This window comes from Monodelphis domestica, chromosome 7 (genome assembly GCF_027887165.1).
Source record: "Monodelphis domestica isolate mMonDom1 chromosome 7, mMonDom1.pri, whole genome shotgun sequence".
Taxonomy (NCBI): domain Eukaryota; kingdom Metazoa; phylum Chordata; class Mammalia; order Didelphimorphia; family Didelphidae; genus Monodelphis; species Monodelphis domestica.
This window is the reverse complement of record NC_077233.1, coordinates 202,451,152-202,475,846: the sequence shown is the minus strand read 5'-3', so window position 1 is coordinate 202,475,846 and position 24,695 is coordinate 202,451,152.

Here is a 24,695-nt window from a genome sequence, read left to right as displayed (position 1 = left end):
ATACAGATTCAAATGATCTCTAACAAATGATTCTCAAAAATATTTAACATCTCAGAAAGAATTTTGGAGCAGCACAACCCACAAAAAGGATAGAGCAAAATAATTTTTCAACCCAAAATAACTTAGAAGAATGGCACTGTATATATATATGTGTGTATATATATATATATATATATATACACATATATATACACATATACATGTGTGTATATATATATATGTGTATATATATATACACATATACATGTGTGTATATATATATATGTATATATATATATATATATATATATATATATATATATATATATATATATATATATGACACTGTGGTAGAATTGAAGCACAATTAAGTCCCTCAAAGCAGGCCCCACCATTGCAATAGGCATTGGAGTTGGTTGAATCATCAGCAAAGGCTTCTGAAGAACCCAACCAGTAAATAAAGACTATGGCAGTGCTCTGAAACTGCTTAGAAGGAAATTATAGGGATTTCTTTGCTGGCTATGAGTGCAAGACTCTTGTCACATTGTCCATATGCAGACCTGGGTCATAGTCTTGGGTGAGGAGGATACCTAGTATACACCAGTCCTGGACATAGTTGCAAGGTGGAAAAGATTGCTTGAGTTCACTGACAAAAGAGAGGACATTCCAGGAGAGTATTAAACACATCACTCCTTCTATCATACAACCTTGGAATAACTGAAAGCAGATAGATCACCAGAAATAGCTCTGAAGGTAGTTGCACAAAGAAAATGAAGCCTTAAAAACTGTCTCTTTCAACACAGGAACAGAGACCAACTTTAACAATTTTTTTTAAGTTAAAATAATAGAAAAAGTCTGGGAAAATGAGCAAGAATTAACAACCAAAAAAGTTATCTTCATGACAGGGAACAACAAAACACAAACTCAGAAGACAGCAAAGTCAATACTGTTCTATCCAAGACCTCTAAGAAAAATACGAATTTCTTTCAAATTACAAAAAAGATTTAATGGATAATCTCTAAATATATCTTAAAAAGTAAATAAGAGGGATAGGAGAAAAACTGGAAATAGAAATGAGAGTGATACAGGAAAATCATGAAAAAAGTCAATAAATTCATAAAGGAGGCATAGAAAGTGCAGAAAAAATTAATACTTTAAAAACCAGAATAGGCTAATTGGTAAAAGAGGCATAAGATCCACCAAAGAGAAGAAGAGTTTCTTAAAAAGCATAATTGACCATATGGAAAAAGAAATACAAAAATTCAACAATGAAAATGTTTCTTTAAAAAGTAGAATTAGGCAGATGGAAAATGAGATAAAAAGGTCATAAAATAAAATCAAGTCTTAAAAATTAGAATTGAGCAAGTGGAAGCTAATTATTCCATTAGACATCGAGAAAAAATTCAAAGTGGAAAGAATGAAAAAAATAGAAGAAAATATGAATTATATCACTGGGAAAACAACTGACTTGGAAAATAAATTAAGAGGAGTTAATCTAAGACTACCTGAGAGCCAAGTTAAAAAAAAGCTTAAAAATAATTTTTCAAGAAAATACCAATGAAAACTGACATGATATTCTAGAAAGAGAGGGTAAAATTGAAATGGAAAGAATCCACCAATCACCACCTGAAAGAATTTTCAAAAGGATAACTGACAGAAATATAATAGTCAAATTCCAGAACTCCTAGATCAAGAAGAAAATATTGCAAGCAGTAAAAAGGAAACAATTTAAGTTATCATGGATCCACAGTCAGGGTAATATGAAATTTAGTGGCATCTACATTAAAGGAGGGAGGGGAGCTGGAATATAATATTGCAGAGGACAGAGTAGTACTTCAATGAAACATTACTTACCCAGAAAAATTGAGCATAATACTTCAGAGGTTAAATGTATATTAAATGAAATACAAACCTTTCAAATATTCCTAATGAAAAGACCAGTACTGAATGAAAAATTTCACTCTCAAACACAAGACTCAAGATAAACATAAAAGGGCAAACAGGAAAGAGAAATCAAGGTATTCAATAATGTTCAACTGTGTACATGCAAATGTGGGAAGATGATTCTTGTAACTCCCAACCCATTTATCATTATTAGGATAGTTAGAAGAGGTATGCATAGACTAAGGGCAAAGGTATAAGTTGAATATAATGGGATTGTATTTAAAAAATAAAATAAAGTTAAGGCACAAAAAGAGGAATACACTGGGAGAAAGGGGAAAGGAAAACAGAATGGGCTAAATTATTGTATGTAAAAAAGGCAGTGAAGTTTTTACAGTGGAGAGGAAGATGGGAGAGGTAGAAATAACATACAAAATCAATTGAGTTTGGGAATCTATCTACCTTATAGGAATGTAAGAGGAGAAGGGAATAAGAGAAGAAGAGTAGGAAAGAGGGAAAATTGTGGGATGTTGTGTCAGAAACTAAACAAGGGGAAATAGGATGGAGTATAATAGACAATAACCATAATGGTGCAAAATATGTTTATACCAATTCTCTAATAAAGGTCTCATTTCTCAAACACATAGAGAAATGAGTTAAATGTATGAGAATACAAGTCTTTCCTTAATTCATAAATGATCAATGATAGGAACAGGGAAGTTCTCAGAAAGAGTAATTAAAGATTTCTATAGTCATGTAAACTGTACTAAAACTATTAATTGGAGAAATGCAAATGAAAATAATTAGGGAGTATCATTCTACACCTATCAGATTGGCTATTAGGGCAGAAAATGAAAATAAACTTTGTTAGGGATGTGGATAAATTGAGAACTAACACACTGTGGGGGAGTTATGAACTTATTCAATCATTCTGGAAAGCAATTTAGGCCTATTGAACCAGCAATACCATTACTAGCTTTGCATCCCAAAGAGATAGAAAACAAAAAAGAGGACTATCTGTATGTACAACAATATTTAAAACAACTCTTTCTGTGGGGACAAAGAATTGGAAAGTGAGGAGATAACGATTGAGGAATAATTGAATAAATTCTAGGATATGATTGTAATGAAGTACTGTTGTGCTATAAGAAATGCCATACAGGTGGATCTCAGAAAAACCTGAAAAGTCTGGCATGAACTGAAGCAGAGTGAAATAATCAGAACTAAAATAATATTGTAGACAGTGACAGGAATATTGTGCAATGAACAAGTGTAAATAAATTAGCTCTTCTTAGCAACACAATGATCTAAAATAATCTTAAAGGACTCATGATAAAAAATGTTATCTGCTTCCAGAGAAAGAACTGATGGAATCTGAATATAGATCAAAACAAAATGTTTGCATTTTCTCCCTTAATTTTATTGCATTCAAGTTTCCTTTAAACAAAAGAGTAATGTGAAAAAATGCTTTACATGTATAAAAATGATATGATATTTTTTGCCCTTCTAGTGAGTAATTTGAGGGTTGAAAGGTATAGAAAGAATTTAAGACTCAAAACTCTTTTTAAAATGTTGAAAATTGATATTAGAGACTTCCAGGTAAGCATGGCATCCAGCTAAATGTGGTTTACTCACTCTTCCCAATATACACAGACAAGGAATACCCCAAAAGACCTTAAGAATCATCTTTGGAGGAGCAGAGGAGCTGCAAAGTGGGGCACAGCATTGAAGGTGCTTGGAATCGGGGCTTTAACCAGTCTATAAGAGGGTGAAAGGGCTTCCACCCAAATTCGAGCTGACCCAGCCTACCCAACCCATACCTACAGGGCCAGAGCCAGGGCCAGTACACACCAAGATGAATGAGCAAGGGGCACCTCTGAAATGAGAATAGAACACATCAGCACCCTTGGGAGATGAATGGGACAGCAGGGGACCTCCCACCCCCAAAGGCAGCTAGGCAGAAAATGCCAACACATGAGAGAGCACAGAGGTCAGGTGCTCAGAGCTAGTGCGCCTGCCACAGGCAGGGAGTGAGCCAGGATTGCCTCTGGAAGGAACAGGGAGCATTTTTGGGTCCTTGGAAAATGACTAGGATTTAAAGGGGACCCACCCCCAAAGGCAGCTAAACCGGAAAACCAGGCGGGCAAGAGAGCACAGACATTGAGTGCCCCATGGAGGAAGGCACTGAGAAAAGCCATAAAGGACTGTGGAGAATTGAGAGCCTGCCTCTGCTCCTTAACTCCATACACAAAGAACTTGCCCAGCTGACTCAGATTTCTGACTAAAGAGGGAACTGAAAACATCCAGAAAAAAATGGCTAACTGTGCAAAGGAGCCTTGAAATCTCTCTAAGAAATCAAAAAAGAAAGCTGTCACCATCAAAAATTTTTACGGAGGAAAATCCCAGGCTATAGAGTAAATACTGGATGAAACTCAGATGAAGGCAAACCAAAAAAAAAAATTGTCCACAAGCCCTATCATCAGCTTATCATCAGAAAGATAGAAGCCCTTTGGAAAGAGAAGTGGGAAATGTTTCAAAAAGAAAATCAGCAAATTATTTTAGAGAACTAAAAAAATTACAGCTGAATGCCAAAAGATGAAAGCAGAAAACTAGGCCTTATGGAACAGAATTGAGAAACTGGAAACCAATGATCTTGCAAAACAGCAAGAATTAATAAAGCAAAGTCAAAAGACTGATACAATAGAAGAAAGCATAAAATATCTCACTGACAAGGTGACAGATCAGGAAAACAGAGTATGGAGAGACAATTTAAGAATCATTGGTCTACCTGAAAAGCCAGAAATACACAGGAACCTTGACACCATATTACAAGAGATCATACAAGAAAACTGCCCTGAGGCCTTCCGGTCAAGATGGCGGCTTAGAGAAAGCTAAAGTTCAGATCTCCGGAAAACCCTTCCCGACTGATCTCAAACTATAAGCTCCTAAGGCGCCGAAATTCAAGACGATCAACAGCATAGACCCTGGGAATCCTCCTCCTGGACCTGGACCTCGATCAAAAGGTACGGCCCCCCTCAAAAGCCAGAACCCGAGATCACTTGGACCTAAGGGGTAGGAGCTCAGAGTCCAAGGCTCCGGGAAGCCGCAGCCCCGTCCCGCTCAGAGAGCAGGGCAATCTGAACAACAACCCTCAGGGCCTTCTATCCAAGTCTCAGTGAAAGTCACTGCCCTCGGAGCTCCCCCTGCAGAAAGCAGGGTCGAAACAACAGCAACCCTCAGGGCGGGCAAGACAGCCTCACGGCCTGGATCCTGCTATCCAAGTCTCAGTGAAAGTCCCTGCCCTCGGAGCTCCAGCAAGCCGCAGCCCATCCCCGCGCAGGCCGACGAAACAGCCTCATGGCCAGCTATTCTGAAGGCAACTTCCGGAAAGCAACCCGACCCAGAGAGCCGGGGGAGAGTGTGGCCCCCTGGTCCAACCCTTCCACTCCAGTTCCAGTGAGGCATACTCAATTTAACCCAGGGAAACCTCATAGAACCGACAATCTGCCCAGGACTAAAGCCTCTGAACACCAGACAGAGATAAGAAAAGCTAATTCTCCACATTCAGAGATGGCAAACTCCACAGAAGCACAGAAGCCCCAAAATACCAAGAAAAATAAGAAGAAAGGGGCGAATTTGGACACATTCTATGGAGCCAAAATACAAAATACAGAGGAGATAGAAGATGCTATACAAGAAAATGCTCCAAAATCTTCCAAAGGAAATGGCAACTCTACACAAACCCATGAAGAATTTGAATCAGAAATGACCAAAAAGATGGAAGCCTTCTGGGAGGAAAAGTTGGAAATAATGCAAAAGAAATTCACTCATCTACAAAACCGGTGTGATGAAACTGAAAAGGAAAACCAGGCTTTAAAGGCCAGAATCAGGAAGCTGGAAGACAACGATCATGTAAAAGAGCAAGAATTAATAAAGCAAAGCCAAAATACCAAGAAATTAGAAGAGAACATAAAATATCTCACCGACAAGATGACAGATCTGGAAAATCACAAAATAAATAAGAAAGAGGTTAAAGAGGTGAATGAAATCTTAGAAAAAGTAGAAGATATATGGAGAAAAATAAATAGGGACAAAAAGGAATAAACCTTCTTTTCAGTAGCACATGGCACATTCACAAAGACTGATCATATACTAGGTCATAAAGACATGGCATACAAGTGCAGAACAGCAGAAATAACAAATGCAGCCATTTCAGATCATAAGGCAATAAAAATAATGATCATTAAGGGTATAAGGACAGCTAAATCCAAAACTAATTGGAAATTAAATAATATAATTCTCAAAAATAGAAAAGTCAGAGAACAAATCATAGAAACAATAATTTCATTGAAGAAAATGACAATGATGAGAAATCCTTTCAAGCTCTATGGGATACAGCCAAAGCAGTATTCAGGGGAAATTTTATATCCTTAAGTTCATATATTAACAAATTAGGGAGGGCAGAGATCAATGAATTGGACATGCAAATCAAAAAACTTGAAAGAGAACAAATTAAAAATTCCCAGAAGAAAACCAAATTAGAGATCATAAAAATCAAGGGAGAAATTAATAAAATCAAAAGTGATAGAACTATTCAACTAATAAATAAGACTAGAAATTGGTATTTTGAAATAACAAACAAAATAGACAAAACACTGGTCAATCTAATAAAAAGGGGGAAAGAAGAAAATCAAATTAACAGTATTAGGGATGGAAAGGGAGAACTCACCTCCAATGAAGAGGAAATTAAGGCAATCATTAAAAACTATTTTGCTCAATTATATGGCAATACATATACCAATCTAGGTGATATATATGAATATTTACAAAATTATAAACTGCCTAGATTAGCAGAAGAAATAAAATTCTTAAACAATTCCATATGAGAAAAAGAAATTGAACAGGCCATCAGAGAATTTCTAAAGAAAAAATCCCCAGGGCTTGATTGATTCACAAGTGAATTTTATCAAACATTCAAAGAATAGCTAATCCCAATACTATACAAACTATGTGACACAATAAGCAAAGAGGGAGTTCTACCAAATTCATTCTACAACACAAATATGGTACTGATCCCAAAGCCAGGAAGGCCAAAAACAGATAAAGAAAACTACATAACAGTATCCTTAATGAATATAGATGCAAAAATCTTAAACAGGATACTAGCAAAAAGACTTCAACAAGTCATCACAAGAGTTATTCACTTTGATCAGGGAGAATTTATACCAGGAATGCAAGGATGGTTCAATATCAGGAAAACCATCCACATAATTGACCATATCAACAAGCAAACCAACAAAAATCACATGATTATCTCAATAGATGCAGAAAAGGCCTTTGACAAAATACAACACCCATTTCTATTGAAAACACTAGGAAGTATAGGAATAAAAGGATCCTTCCTAAAAATAATAAATGGTATCTATCTAAAACCAACAGCCAACATCATCTGCAATAGGGATAAACTAGATGCATTCCCAATAAGATCAGGAGTGAAACAAAGATGTCAATTATCACCTCTTTTATTCAATATTGTACTAGAGACACTAGCAGTAGCAATTAGAAAAGAAAAAGAAATTGAGGGTATTAAAATTGGCAATGAGGAGACTAAGCTGTCACTTTTTGCAAATGACATGATGATCTACTTAACAAATCCTAGAGAATGAATCAAAAAGCTACTGGAAACAATCAACAATTTAACAAAGTAGCAGGATACAAAATAAACCCACACAAGTCATCAGCATTTCTATATATCTCTAACACATCTCAACAGCAGGAATTAGAAAGAGAAATTACATTCAAAATCACCTTAGCCAACATAAAATACTTAGGAATCTATTTGGCGAGTCAAACACAGGAATTATATGAACACAACTTCAAAACACTTTCCACACAACTAAAACTAGATTTGAGTAATTGGAAAAACATTAACTGCTCATGGGTAGGACAAGCCAATATAATAAAAATGACCATCCTACCCAAACTTATCTACCTATTTAGTGCCATACCCATTGAACTTCCAAAAAACTTTTTTCCTGAAATAGAAAAAAAAAAACCCATAACAAAGTTAATTTGGAAGAACAAATGATCAAGGATATCCAGGGAAATAATGAAAAAAAATGCAAAGGAAGGTGGTCTTGCAGTCCCAGATCTCAAACTATATTATAAAGTAGTGGCCATCAAAACAATTTGTTACTGGCTAAGAGACAGAAAGGAGGATCAGTGGAATAGACTTGGAGTTAGTGACCTCAGCAAGACAGTCTATGACAAATGAAAAGACCCTAGTTTTTTTGGAACAAAAATCCACTATTGAATAAAAACTGCTGGGAAAACTGAAAGACATTGTGGGAGAGATTAGGATTGATTCAAAGCTTCACACCCTACACCAAGATAAACTCAGAATGGGTGAATGACTTGAACATAAAGAAGGAAACTATAAATAGATTAGGTGAACACAGAATAGTATACATGTCAGACCTTTAGGAAGGGAAAGATTTTAAAATCAAGCAAGACATATAAAGTCATAAAATGTAAAAAAATATAATTCTGACTACTTCAAATTAGAAACTTTTGTACAAACAAATCCAATGTAATTAAAATCAGAAGGGAAGCAACAAATTGGGAAATAATCTTCATAACAAAAACCTCTGACTAGGGTCTAATTACTCAAATTTATAAAGAGCTAAATCAATTGTACAAAAAAATCAAGCCATTCTCCAATTGAAAAATGGGAAGGGACATGAATAGGCAGTTTTCAGTTAAAGAAATCAAAATTATTAATAAGCACATGAACAATTGTTCCAAATTTCTTATAATCAGAGAAATGAAAATCAAAACAACTCTGAGGTATTACCTCACACCTTGCAGATTGGCTAACATGACAGCAAAGTGAAGTAATGAATGCTGGAGGCAATGTGCCAAAGTTGGGACATTAATTCATTGCTGGTGGAGTTGTGAATTGATCCAACCATTCTGGAGGGCCATTTGGAACTATGTCCAAAGGGTGCTAAAATACTGTTTGCCATTTGATCCCACCATAGCACTGCTGGGTTTGTACCTCAAAGAGATAATAAGGAAAAAGACTTGTACAAAAATATTCATAATCATGCTCTTTGTGGTGGTCAAAAATTGGACAATGAGGGGATGCCCTTCAATTGGGGAATGGCTGAACAAACTATGGTATATGTTGGTGATAGAATACTATTGTGCTAAAAGGAATAAAAGTGGAGGAATTCCATGGAGACTGGAACAACCTCCAGGAAGTGATGTAGAGCGAAAGGAGCAAAACCAGGAAAACATTCTACATAGAGACTGATACACTGTGGTTCAATCTAACATAATGGACTTCTCCACTAGTGTCAAAGCAATGTCTCTGAATAATGTGCAGGGATCTACGAGGGAAAAAAAATATCCATAAGCAGAGCACAAACTGCGGAAGTAAAAGCAGTGAGGAAAGGCAACTGCTTGACTACAGGGGTTGAGGGAAAAGTTTGAAGAGATACTCTAAATGAACACCTTATTGCAGGAACCAACAACAGGCAAATGGGTTCAGATCAAGGACACATGTTACACCCAGTGGAATTGTGCATCGGCAATGGGAGGGGGGAAAGAAAATGATCTTTGTTTCCAATGAATAGTGTTTAAATATATAAAAGATAAATAAATATAAAAACAACTCTAAAAATAAAATATGTTAAAAACTTTTTACATGTAATTGGAAAAAATAGAAATTTAAAAACTCTGAACATAAATTTCTAAGTCTTTGAAATACAGAGGGAATGCAAAATATTATATAAAAATGAATAGCAAAGGGAAAATAAAAGTAAAATATCCTGAAATGTTTATTTTATTTATTAATATTTACATAGTTGAAGAGCTAGACACATTTATTTTTCAATTAATAACACCTCCTTTACTGCAGACTATTGAGGGTGAAAAATAGAAAGGAAAGAAGGAAGGAAGAAGGGTAGAAAGGAGGGAGTGAGGAGAAAGTTAATTACTATAGATTCCTATGAAAAAGAAATATTGACCTAGAAAAGAGATAGAGATAGATGGGTATAGAGGTATATATATATATATATATATATATATATATATATATAGGCATAGAGATACAGATATAGATATCTATTTAAAAAAGATATGCATACATATATACACATAGACACACCTATATATATATATATGCATATATATTGTTATGAATAAAATTAATCCTGGAATCTATACTAAATTTATAGTTATTAGTAAAGAAAAAGAAAGAGAAAAATAAAGTTTCTAGTCTACCTTAAAGAGCCCCTACCCAAGTTACTTTTATTCCATCAAGTCCTAGATTCTTCATGGTCCTAGCTAACCACATGGAAGGACCAGGCAAATTAAGTCCAGCTAAATAGTTGCATTGAGTTCAGGAAGGGACCAAAGTCCAAGAAACAGAGTTCCCATATTTACAACCTAGTGTGATTCCACCAGTAGTCTATTTCTTGCAAGAGATGGCTTAAATAGATAAGCAACTGGATGTCTGTGAGAGAGCTACTTTCACAAGTCCAAAAATGACTGAGAGACCAAGCCCACTTCATATACTGAATTTTCAGAATCATTCTAAACTGTTACCCAGGATGCTCTAATTGTCTAGGAATCTTTGTCTCTACACATCATATCCGTTGCCTTATGCCCATCCAGAATCACTCCTACCAGTTTGGCAAGTTAAGGCACATGACTGTGAGACTCCTATAACAAAAAAACTTCTGTGATATGATGGTCTTCTAGATATTTGAATTCACACAATCCTCTACTCTGATTCTTTGGGAGACCAGCATGTTAAATCTCTTCACTTTTGATTATTCACATTAATATATTGTTCTACCCATGAATAATTCCAAATACAGAGTCTGTACATTTAGGATTTTCTTACTAGCGTGCATAAGAACATAAAAGATATTATACATTTTATGGAGGAAATAACTACTATTTGGGTAATTAAAAGAAAGTGAAGAATTAAAAAAAAACTAATTGGCCCATTGACCAAGAGCCCTTAGGGGGCATTCCCTTTTTTGGTGTAAGTGTTTACAATCAGGATAAATGGAGGACTCAAACCCCCTCATTTCAGTTTATTTTATGTAAAGGTTCACTCAGAATCTCATAATGTAGTGTTTGATTTCTGGAAGCATATTTATAGTATGTTCTTCAGGAGATTCGCTTCCTTAGTCTAGGGTATTGGCAGTATCTTTTCCTAAAATTGCTTTAAACATATCTTAGACTTTGAACTTTTAGGATAATTACAGAATCCCCCCCCCCCATCAGGAGGAGATACATTAACAATAGAATTGACACAGGATGTATGGCTAAGCTAAGGTAAAGTATTGAAAAAAAAATTAATATATGAATCAATTCTCCCCAAAACAAAGGAGAGAACATTAAATTAAAAAAAATTAAAACATAAATGTAAATATTGGAATAAAATGAAATAAAAATTATTTGTTTTACATTAAATGTCCAATTAAGGTAGTTCACATACTACAAGTGTGTAGGACAGGTGAAGCAATACAATATTGAAATTACCCACCCTCAGTCACAACTACAGACATTTGCCATACTAAAGAAGAAAAAAGGGGCAGAAGTATGATCCCCTGATCTGATTTCTATTTCCAAATGTAGGGTGAGAGATATATTTTAGTCTCATATCTTAAGACAAAAAACAGAGAAGGCCAGTCTCTGAAACTACTGAACAACTTTTTTCCTGAAACCCTCAAGACAGGTCCTCTATCTTGGCATTGACATTCAACACCCCCAAAAGGGCTGACCACATCTTTTTTCCCATGCTCCTCAGCACTGATCAGTGGCTTATTAGCAGTCCCCTTTTCTGGAAGACAGAAACATCAGTTAAAGTCCCATAGTATTTAACAAAAATGGCCAGCTTCAGTAATCTAAAGCTTTGGGGTATGCAATGTTGTCATTTGGCTATAGAGCAAGATTGCTCTCTCTCTGCCATTTTGGGGACTTATGAGGGCTACCTCTCAAGCAGCCATTCTGATACTTCTCTATAATAAGACATCCATGGCAATAGAAAGAGCAAACCTGCTTCACAAGCTGGCTTTTCAAGCTTAGTTTAAACCCTCTCCTAATATCTTCCAGTTGGCCAGTGTTTCACCTCAGTCACCCCACATCACATCCCTTGACTTCTGTCTGTCCAGAATCTTTCCTGTCATGCTGGCAAATTAAGACACATGACTCTGTGACTTCTATAACATAAGACATCCAGGATATAATGATCTCCTAGATATTTAATTCACACAACACACATATCTAAAAGCTAATTATACATTTTAATATCATAGGGCACAATAACATGTTCACATAACAGAACACAACAAATCATATTCTATAATTTTGTAATTATTATAGAATAAGACATTGTAAATAAACTCTATTAATTTAATAAATTGCTAATTTAAACCTACATTAACTTATTAAAATAAAATTAGTCTAATTATGCATTAAATATTGATTATACAAATTAAAATTAGTTAAACAATATTATGTAAGATAATGCATGCATTGAATAATATAACATAAAAGAAACCAAATGAAAAGTTAAATACATTTCAAGATAGAGCTAGATTGAAAGTTAATAATTGAAAGTGAGGGGGCATCTGGATAGTTTAGTGGATTGAGAGCCAGGCCTAGAGACAGGAGGTCCTGGGTTCAAATCTGGCCTCAGAAACTTCCTAGCTATTTGACCCCAGGCAAGTCACTTAATGCCCATTGCCTAGCTCTTACCATTCTTTTGCCTTGGAACCAAAACAGTATTGATTCTAAGGTGGAAGATAAGGGTTTAAAAAAATGAATTGGAGATGTCCTTGAGTACTTGGAAAACTCTAATAGGAAAATTAACAAATTATGGATTTGAATTTGATAATGGAAATACAATATGACAGACCTATTGCAAATGTTGAATGGGAATTTTAAGACATATAACTTTTGGATGGGGGAACATTTTGTAACACTTTAAAAATGACCATATGATATGGTAAGAAGTACTTATGTAGAAAAGTCAAAATATTAAATTCATAATTTAAGACACTATCTGAGACATAAAGAAATCAAATGCAATTTGACAATATCCTTATAATTTCCAGCTCTTCAAAAGAAATTTAATTAAACAAATCCTTTCTGCCCTACACTTAGATATTCAGTGTATTGTCTTGGGGCTTTAATGTTGTGAGGAGAGTTAGAGAAATTAGTAAAGGAAAACAGACATGAAGATAAGAACATTATTTTTCATGCTAAATTTGGATTAGGTTCCTCTGAAGTGTTGCTTGTGCACTTTCATTTGGTGGCTTTGTTAATATTTTCTAGATAGAAAGATAAAAAGATGATATATAGGTCGATAGGTACTTAATAGAAAGATGGGTAGAAAGACAAATATTCTAATAGTAGGTAAGGATTGTAAATGATAATAGTCAGACTGAGAATACAAGAGAGAGACAGAGATAGAGTGAATGCATCATTATACATGAGTATAAATTCAACATTGTGCTCTGTTGTGCAGTGGAAAGAGGGCTGTTTTTGAATAAGAAGACCTCATTGTGAATTCTAGTCCTTCCACTATCTCTCTGATATTTGGCAAGTGAATTAAATTCTATAGATCTGTTTCCTCACCATTAAAATGAAGAGGTTGAACTAGTTTTCTTCCAGTTCCCAATCCATAATTTGGGGGAGAAACAATTTTCAAAATTTGATCTCTGACCCATTGAACTACCAAAATACTTCTTCACTGATTTAGAAAAAACCATAACAAAGTTCATTTGGAAGAACAAAAGATCAAGGATATCCAGGGAAATAATGAAAAAAAACACATATGATGGGGGCCTTGCAGTCCCTGACCTAAAATTATATTACAAAGCAGCAGTCATCAAAACAATTTGGTACTGGCTAAGAAACAGAAAGGAAGATCAGTGGAATAGACTGGGGGAAAGCGACCTCAGCAAGACAGTATACGATAAACCCAAAGATCCCAGCTTTTGGGACAAAAATCCACTATTCGATAAAAACTGCTGGGAAAATTGGAAGACAGTGTGGGAGAGACTAGGAATAGATCAACACCTCACACCCTACACCAAGATAAATTCAAAATGGGTGAGTGACTTAAACATAAAGAAGGAAACCATAAGTAAATTGGGTAAACACAGAATAGTATACATGTCAGACCTTTGGGAGGGGAAAGGCTTTAAAACCAAGCAAGATATAGAAAGAATCACAAAATGTAAAATAAATAATTTTGACTACATCAAACTAAAAAGCTTTTGTACAAACAAAACCAATATAACTAAAATCAGAAGGGAAACAACAAATTGGGAAAAAATCTTCATAGAAACCTCTGACAAAGGTTTAATTACTCATATCTATAATGAGCTAAATCAATTGTACAAAAAATCAAGCCATTCTCCAATTGATAAATGGGCAAGGGACATGGATAGGCAGTTCTCAGATAAAGAAATCAAAACTATTAACAAGCACATGAAGAAGTGCTCTAAATCTCTTATAATCAGAGAGATGCAAATCAAAACAACTCTGAGGTATCACCTCACACCTAGCAGATTGGCTAACATTACAGCAAAGGAAAGTAATGAATGCTGGAGGGGATGTGGCAAAGTAGGGACATTAATTCATTGCTGGTGGAGTTGTGAATTGATCCAACCATTCTGGAGGGCAATTTGGAACTATGCCCAAAGGGCGACAAAAGAATATCTACCCTTTGACCCAGCCATAGCACTGCTGGGTCTGTACCCCAAAGAGATAATGGACAAAAAGACTTGTACAAAAATATTCATAGCTGTGCTCTTTGTGGTAGCCCAAAACTGGAAAACGAGGGGATGCCCATCAATTGGGGAATGGCTGAACAAACTGTGGTATATGTTGTGCTAAAAGGAATAATAAAGTGGAGAAGTTCCATGGAGACTGGAACAACCTCCAGGAAGTGATGCAGAGCGAGAGGAGCAGAACCAGGAGAACATTGTACACAGAGACTAATACACTGTGGTATAATCGAACGTAATGGACTTCTCCATTAGTGGTGGTGTAATGTCCCTGAACAACTTGCAGGGATCCAGGAGAAAAAAACACCATTCATAAGCAAAGGATAAACTATGGGAGTGGAAACACCGAGGAAAAGCAACTGCCTGAATACAGAGGTTGAGGGGACATGACAGAGGACAGACTCTAAATGAACACTCTAGTGCAAATACTATCAACAAAGCAATGGGTTCAAATCAAGAAAACATCTAATGCCCAGTGGACTTACGCGTCGGCTATGGGGGGTGGGGGGGAGGAAAAGAAAATGATCTTTAACGAATAATGCTTGGAAATGATCAAATAAAATATATTTTTAAAAAAATTTGATCTCTGAAAAACTTATACTAACATTCATCAAATAAAATGAGAGCCCTAAATAAAAGTTGCTAAATAAATAGTATTGTTATTTTTAGCATTATAACAACACATATCAGGATTATCATTATTAATTTTGGATGAATTCATAGAAATAGAGATGAAATCTAATCCAAAAATTTCTTATCAATAATTCCTAAACAAAATTTCAATGTAGCTTACTCAGTATTTTCATTTTTATTCTTAATTTTTCTAATTTTTATCCCTTCATATGTGTGTGAGTAGAAGAAATTTAGTCATGCCTTCACATGGAAATCTGTCCTGATATTTCCCTAATTCAGGGCATGTTTAAAGTCTTTTCTTTATATGCCCTGCAACTATGCTGCCTGAAGTTATGTTCTCATTAGATTTCATAAATTAAGAAGTATTGGGCTAGGTCACCATTATTTATTTATTTATTTTTTGATGAAAAGTGAAGCAAAAATAAATTGGACAAATCTCAGAGCCCCCTTTCCATGACACTCATATTTCCCTATTTTATAAGCCCTTTTAAGCAAAAGCCTGAAAGAACAGATGGGCATTGCCCTGCATTTTATTCTAGAAAAGGTTAACACACTTATAGTCTGTTAGGCATTCTGGTAGAAAACAAATTCCAGTGATAAGGACTCTCCACTGAAATTATGTTAGAACACAGAATTGTCATTAAAAGCATCTTCAATGATTTCATCTGTGACAACAGAGCATGGGGACAGATGTAGTATCTATCATGGTTGAAGCTACATTGATCCAATCAACACATTGAATTGTTGTACCTCTAAAGGTTAATAGGCAGAGAATACTTCAGAGCCAGCTAGTAATAGTGTTCATTCTATTACCTTATCCATTGCCTAATGAAGTCTACAATGGGATGATAACCCACTAAATAGCATGTATAGCAGCTGTTTCTAAGGAGATGTATTTCTAAGAGAATGCCTGCCCTCTAGTCCTAACACAGAGCCCCTTGGAAGTGGCTATATTCCCCATTTCAGGCCTTCTATTTCAACAACTGACAGCTACTACATTGGTTCAAACAGTCTCAATTCCTGATTGCATTAACTTCCTTAACTGAGTTCTCTAGGAAACTGATTTTGGGAGTATAAAGAAAAGTAGAAGGTAATCCCATAGAATCAAACTTGAATACGAGTATCTTTAGTTACCATGAATCTTTGCATAAAGCAGGGTGTATCATAGAGCAGATCTACTTTTATTTAGAGAGCATTTATTTTTCAAATTTGGAATGCAAAAGTGTGACATCAAGGATTGATTATTGAATATTTACTTAAGAGGTGTTTTTTCCTTCTTATGCCAACACCCCAAAGAGCTTAAAGGATAACTGTCACCCTGCCTAATTACACATTTAGGCATATCCTGGGAAACATAGCTTTGTTAATTAAAAAGGAATGTGGGAGATTTCTCCTAAATTGCCCTAACAAAATAAGTATTACAAGGGCTGATCCAGAAATCTGGGAGTGACCACAGGGGGAAAACTTTCCTTTTGCCATAAATATCTGTATATTATAAAACTTTATGCTACCAGATACATAATACTTAGCATACTTAAGTCCAGGATGATGAGGAAAAAAACTGAAATACATATAGTTGTTGTTATTATCATTGTTTTATATTTTTGATGCTTTTTATTTTTTATACAATAAGGTCATCTCCATGTCATTCCTCAATATGTAGATACAGATACACACACATACACACATAATGAACTCACTCTTCCTTATCATGCAGAAAAGCACTTTGCAAAACCAACCACATGGGTGGGCATATCTAACAGAGAAAAACACTTCCTGCATTTCAGTCCATCATTTTTGTATTGAGGGGAGGGACATGTGTTTCATAATTCCTCCATGATAAAGATTGACCAATTTTGATAACAATACTTTTTTCCTATATGTCTCTTTTCTTTTGTAAAATAATATGTTTTGTAAGTCATGTCTCAATGAGATATGGAGAGGTATTCTGAGGAAAGTTTAATGATGTACAAAGATGTTTTCTTTTTTTCCTTTTTTAAAAAATTTAGAATATTTCCCATGGTTACATGATTCATGGTCTCCCCAGCCCCACGTTTTCCTCTCCCCTCCTGAATCAAATGAGCATTTCCACTGGGTTATACATGTGTCATTGTTCAAAACCTATATTCATGTTATTCATATTTGCAGTAGTGATCTTTTAATATCAAAACTCTAATCAAATACCTATCAGATTACATGATCCATCACATGGTTTTCTTCTATGTTTCTGTTCTCACAGTTCTTTCTCTGGATGTGGATAGCATTCTTTCTGCTAAGTTTTTCTGGACTGTCCTGGGTCATTGTATTTATGCTAGTAGAAAAATCTGTTACCTTTGATTGTGCCATACTGTATCAGTCTCTGTGAACAATGTTCTCCTGGTTCTACTTCTTTCATTCTGCATCACTTCTTGGAGGTCTTTCCAGTTTACATGGAATTCCTCCAGTTCACTATTCCTTTCAGCACAATAGTATTAAATCATCATCAAATACTACAAATTATTCAGCCATTCTCCAATTAATGGACCCCCCATTTTCCAATTCTTTTGCCACCACAAGGAGTGTGGCTATGAATATTTTTGTACTCATATTTTCCCTATTATCTCTTTTGAGTACCAACCCAACAGTGGTATGGCTAAGTGAAAGGATAAAAATTCTTTTAAAGCCCTTTGGGCATAGTTCCGAATTGTCCTCCAGAATGGTTAGACCAATTCACAACTCCACCAGCAGTGTATTAGTGTCCCAGTTTTGCCACATCCCCTCCAACATTTATTACTTTTCTTGACTGCCATATTGGCCAGTCTGCTAGGTGAAAAGTGGTAATTCAGAGTTGTTTTAATTTGCATTTCTCTAATCAGTGATTTAGAACACTTTTTCCTGTATTTATTGATAATTTTGATTTCTTTATCTGAAAACTGACTATTCATGTCCCTTGCCCATTTGTCAATTGGTAATGGCTTGATTTTTTTTTTTATATTTGACTTAGTTACTTATATATTTGGGAAATTAAACCTTAGTCAGAGAGTTTTGTTAAAAACATGTTCTCCGATTTTGTTGCTTTCCTTCTAATTTTGGTTGCATTGATATTTTTAGTATAGAAACTTTTTTTAATTTGATATAATCAAAGTCATTCATTTTACATTTTGTAATTTTCTCTATCTCTTGCTTGTTCTTAAGTTTCTTCCTTTCCCACAGATCTGACAAATATACTATTATATGTTCACCTAATTTATTTATGATTTCATTCTTTATATTTAAATCATTTACCCATTCTGAATTTATTTTGGTATAAGGTGTAAGATGTTGATCTAAACCGAATTTCTCCCATACTGTTTTCTAATTTTCTCAGCACTTTACTTAATATAATGAGTTCTTGTCCCCAAAGCTAGGCTCTGTGGGTTTATCAAACATTAGCTTGCTGAGGTCATTTACCCCTAGTCTATTCCATTGATCCAAACTTCTGTCTCTTAGCCAGTACTATATTGTTTTCTTGACCATTACATTATACTACAGTTTAAGATATGCTAGGACCCCATCCTTAACTTTTAAAAATTATTTCCCTTGATATTCTTGATCTCTTGTTCTACAAGATGAACTTTGCTTTAACTTTTGCTACTTTTATTTTTTTTAATTTTTATTTGGTCATTTCCAAACATTATTCATTGGAAACAAAGATCATTTTCCTTTCTTCCCTCCCCCTTCCCACCACCTCTTCCACAGCTGACGCGCAATTCCACTGGGTATCACATCTGTTCTTGATTCAAACCCATTTCCATGTTGTTGGTATTTGCATTAGAGTGTTCATTTAGAGTCTCAACTCAGTCGTATCCCCTTCCCAACTGTAGTCAAGCAGTTGCTTTTCCTCAGTGTTTTTACTCTCACAGTTTATCCTCTGCTTGTGGATGATGTTTATTAGATCCCTGCAGATTGTTCAGGGACATTGCATTGTCATTAATGGAGAAGTCCATCACCTTCAATTGTACCACAATGTATCAGTCTCTGTGTACAATGTTTTCCTGGTTCTGCTCCTTTTGCTCTGCATCACTTCCTGGAGGTTGTTCCAGTCTCCATGGAATTCCTCCACTTTATTATTCCTTTGAGCACAATAGTATTCCATCACCAACATATACCACAATTTGTTCAGCCATTCCCCAATTGAAGGGCAACCCCTCATTTTCCAATTTTTGGCCACCACAAAGAGCGCAGCTATGAATATTTTTGTACAAGTCTTTTTGTCCATTATCTCTTTGGGGTACAAGCCCAGCAGTGCTATGGCTGGATCAAAGGGCAGACAGTCTTTTATCGCCCTTTGGACATAGTTCCAAATTGCCCTCCAGAATGGTTGGATCAATTCACAACTCCACCAGCAATGAATTAATGTCCCCACTTTGCCACATCCCCTCCAGCATTCATTACTTTTCATAGCTGTCATGTTAGCCAATCTGCTAGGTGTGAGATGATACCTCAGAGTTGTTTTGATTTGCATCTCTCTGATTATAAGAGATGTAGAGCACTTTTTCATGTGCTTATTAATAGTTTTGATTTCTTTGCCTGAGAATTGCCTGTTCATGTCCCTTGCCCATTTGTCAATTGGAGAATGGCTTGATTTTTTGTATAATTGATTTAGTTCTTTATAAATTTTAGTAATTAAACCTTTGTCAGAGGTTTTTATGAAGATTGTTTCCCAATTTGTTGCTACCCTTCTGATTTTGGTTACATTGGTTTTGTTTGTACAAAAACTTTTTAATTTGATGTAATCCAGATTATTTATTTTGCATTTTGTAATTCTTTCTAATTCTTGCTTGGTTTTGAAGTATTTCCCTTCCCAAAGGTCTGACATGTATACTATTCTGTGTTCGCCTAATTTTCTTATAGTTTCCTTCTTTATGTTCAAGTCATTCATCCATTTTGAATTTATCTTGGTGTAGGGTGTGAGGTGTTGATCTAAGCCTAATCTTTCCCATACTGTCCTCCAATTTTCCCAACAGTTTTTATGAAATAGTGGATTTTTGTCCCAAAAGCTGGGATCTTTGGGTTTGTCATAAACTGTCTTGCTGAGGTTGCTTGCCCCCAGTCTATTCCACTGATCCTCCTTTCTGTCTCTTAGCCAGTACCAAATTGTTTTGATGACCGCTGCTTTATAATATAGTCTGAGATCTGGGACTGCAAGACTCCCTTCCTTTGTATTTTTTTTCATTAATTCCCTGGATATCCTTGATCTTTTGTTCTTCCAAATGAACTTTGTTATGTTTTTTTCTAAATCAGTAAAAAAATTTTTTGGAAGTTCCATGGGTATGGCACTAAATAGATAGATGAGTTTGGGTAGGATGGTCATTTTTATTATATTGGCTCGTCCTACCCATGAGCAGTTAATGTTCTTCCACTTCTTCAAGTCTAGTTTTAGTTGTTTGGAAAGTGTTTTGTAGTTGTGTTCATAAAGATCCTGTGTTTGTCTTGGGAGATAGATTCCTAAGTATTTTATTTTGTCTTGGGTAATTTTGAATGGGATTTCTCTTTCTAGTTCTTGCTGCTGAGCTGTGTTGGAATTATATAGAAATGCTGATGACTTATGTGGGTTTATTTTGTATCCTGCAACTTTGCTAAAGTTGTTGATTATTTCAGTTAGCTTTTTGGTTGAATCTCTAGGATTCTTTGAGTAGACCATATTGTCATCTGCAAAGAGGGATAACTTGGTCTCCTCCTTGCCTATTTTGATGCCTTCAATTTCTTTTTCTTCTCTAATTGCTACTGCTAGTGTTTCTAATACAATGTCAAATAATAGAGGTGATAATGGGCATCCTTGTTTCACTCCTGATCTTAATGGGAATGGATTTAGTTTATCCTCATTGCAGATGATATTAGCTGATGGTTTTAGATATATACTGTTTATTATTTTTAGGAATGACCCTTCTATTCCTATGCTTTCTAGTGTTTTTAGTAGGAATGGGTGTTGTATTTTATCAAAGGCTTTTTCTGCATCTATTGAGATAATCATGTGGTTCTTGTTGGTTTGCTTGTTGATGTGGTCAATTATGTGGATAGTTTTCCTAATGTTGAACCAGCCCTGCATCCCTGGTATAAATCCTACTTGATCATGGTGGATGACCCTTCTAATAACTTGCTGGAGTCTTTTTGCTAGTATCCTATTTAAGATTTTTGCATCTATATTCATTAGGGAGATTGGCCTATAGTTTTCTTTCTCTGTTTTTGGCCTGCCTGGCTTTGGAATTAGTACCATGCTTGTGTCATAAAAGGAGTTGGGTAGGACTCCCTCTTTGCTTATTATGTCAAATAGTTTGTATAGTATTGGGGTTAACTGTTCTCTGAATGTTTGATAGAATTCACTGGTGAATCCATCAGGCCCTGGGGATTTTTTCTTAGGAAGTTCTGTGATGGCCTGTTGGATTTCTTTTTCTGATATGGGATTATTTAAGAAAACTATTTCTTCTTCTGTTAGTCTAGGCAATTTATATTTTTGTAAATATTCATCCATATCACCTAGGTTGGTATATTTATTGCCATATAGTTGGGCAAAGTAGTTTTTAATGATTGCCTTAATTTCCTCTTCATTGGAGGTGAGATCCCCCTTTTCATCCTTGATGCTATTAATTTGCCTTTCTTCTTTCCTTTTTTTAATTAAATTAACCAGTACTTTGTCTATTTTGTCTGTTTTTTCAAAGTACCAGCTTCTAGTCTTGTTTATTAGCTCAATAGTTCTGTCACTTTCTATTTTATTAATTTCTCCCTTAATTTTTAGGATCTCTAGTATGGTTTTCTTCTGGGGGTTTTTAATTTGTTCATTCTCAAGTTTTTTGATTTGCATTTCCAATTCCTTGGTCTCTGTCCTCCCTAATTTGTTAATATATGCACTCAGGGATATGAATTTTCCTCTAAGTACTGCCTTGGCTGCATCCCATAAGGTTTGAAAGGATGTTTCGCCATTGTCATTTTCTTCAACGAAATTGTTAATTTTTTCTATGATTTCTTCTCCTACTATCCGATTTTGGAGTATCATGTTATTTAATTTCCAATTAATTTTTGATTTGGGTCTCCATGTACCCTTGCCGATGAATATTTTAATTGCCTTGTGATCTGAAAAGGCTGCAGTTAATATTTCTGCTTTTCTGCATTTAAGTGCCATGTTTCTATGACCTAGTGTATGATCTATTTTTGTGAATGTTCCATGTGGTGCTGAAAAGAAGGTGTATTCTTTTTTGTCCCTATTTATTTTTCTCCATATGTCTATTAATTCTAATTTTTCTAAGATTTCATTCACCTCTTTTACCTCTTTATTATTTATTTTTTGATTTGATTTATCTAAATTTGATAGTGGTTGGTTCAAGTCTCCCACTAATATGGTTTTACTGTCTATTTCCTCCTTCAATTCTCCTAGTTTCTCTATTAAAAATTTGGATGCTATACCATTTGGTGCATACATGTTGATTAGTGATATTTCCTCATTGTCTATACTTCCTTTTAGCAGAATATATTTACCTTCCCTATCCCTTTTGATCAGGTCTATTTGTACTTTGCCTTTGTCAGATATCATGATTGCAACTCCTGCCTTCTTTCTATCGGTTGAGGCCCAAAAGGTCTTACTCCAACCTTTAATTCTAACCTTGTGAGTGTCAACCCGTCTCATATGTGTTTCTTGAAGAGAACATATGGTAGGGTTTTGGGTTCTAATCCAATCTGCTATTTGTCTGCGTTTTATGGGTGAGTTCATCCCATTCACGTTCAAAGTTATGATTGTTATTTGTGGATTCGCTGGCATTTTGATATCTTCCCCTAGTTCTGACCTTTCTTCTTTAGCTTTCTCCTTTTGAACCAGTGATTTACTTTAGGTCAGTCCCCCTAGCTCCCTCCCTTGAGATGCTTCCCTTTCTAGCCCCTCCCTTTTTATGCTCCCTTCCCCTCCCCCCTCTCCTTCCCTCCCTTTTTGTACTCCCTCCCCCCTCCCCCTCCTTAATTTTCCTTTCTTTCTTGCCCTAATGGATAAGATAGAATTCAGGATCCCACTGGATCTAGATGTTCTTCCCTCTCAGATTTGATTTCACTTAGAGTAAGGTTTAAGTAATTCCACTTCACGCTCTCTTCCTCTCCTTCTCATATGAGAGTTCTTCCCCTCCCCTTCCCATGTGTATCTTTATATGGGAAAGTTTATTCTATTGATTCCCCCCCTAATTCTTGAAGTTAATCTTAGTATTATCACAGTTCCCCCCTCCCTTTTCCTTTTTTAGCCCCAACTTTCCCCAAATCTTCTTAATTCCCCAATCTTTCCCTATGCATGTTTCTTCTAACTACTCTTATGATGATACAATTTATGAGAGTTACACAAAACATTTTCCCCACATATTAATATATATAATTTGATGTAAATGTAGTCCTTATAGAAGAGAGTTTGACTTAAAGAGAAAGATAAGATTTATCTCCTTTTCCCTTTCTTTCATATTTACCTTTTCATGTTTCTCTTGCTTTCTGTGCTTGGATATCGAACTTTTCACAGAGCTCTGGTCTTTTCTTAGCAAATGCTTGGAAATCTTCTATTTTGTTGAATGCCCATACTTTCCCCTGGAAGTATAGAGTCAGTTTTGCTGGGTAGTTGATTCTTGGTTGGAGACCCAGCTCTCTTGCCTTTCTAAATATCGTGTTCCATGCTTTGCAGTCTCTTAGTGTATTAGCCGCTAAGTCGTGTGTGATCCTTATGGGAGCCGCCTTATATCTGAAGCTCTTCTTCTTGGCTTCTTGTAGGATTTTCTCCTTTACTTGGAAGCTCTTGAATTTGGCAATTACATTCCTAGGCGTTGTCTTTTGGGGATTTAGTATAGAAGGTGTTCTATGAATCCTTTCTATTTCTATTTTGCCCCTTTGCTCCAGAACGTGAGGGCAATTTTCTTTTATAATCTCCTGTATAATAATATCCAATTTGTTGTTTACCTCTGGTTTTTCTGGGAGACCAATGATACGGAGATTTTCTCGTCTTCCTCTGTTCTCCAGGTCCGTGACCTTCTCAGTGATATATTTTATGTTTTCTTCCAATTCATTAATTATTTGGGTTTGCTTTATTGATTCTTGCTGTTTTATCATCTCACTTTCTTCGAGGTGCTTAATTCTGGTCATTAGGGACTGGTTTTGCTTTTCAGCCTTGTCTGCCCTTCTATTGGATGCTTCGAGTTCTTTTTCCAATTGAGCAGTCTTATCTGTCAGACAGCTGATCTCTTTCTCCCATTTTTCTTTCCAGAAGGTTTCCATCTTTTGGATAAGTTCCAGTTTGAGATCTTCCAGAGCTTGTTGATAGTTTCCATTTTGGGAGGCGTGTTCTGAATTTTTTTTTGGATTTCCTCCTCATTCTCCTCTTTTCCTTGGGTACTTCCACCATAAAAGTTTTCA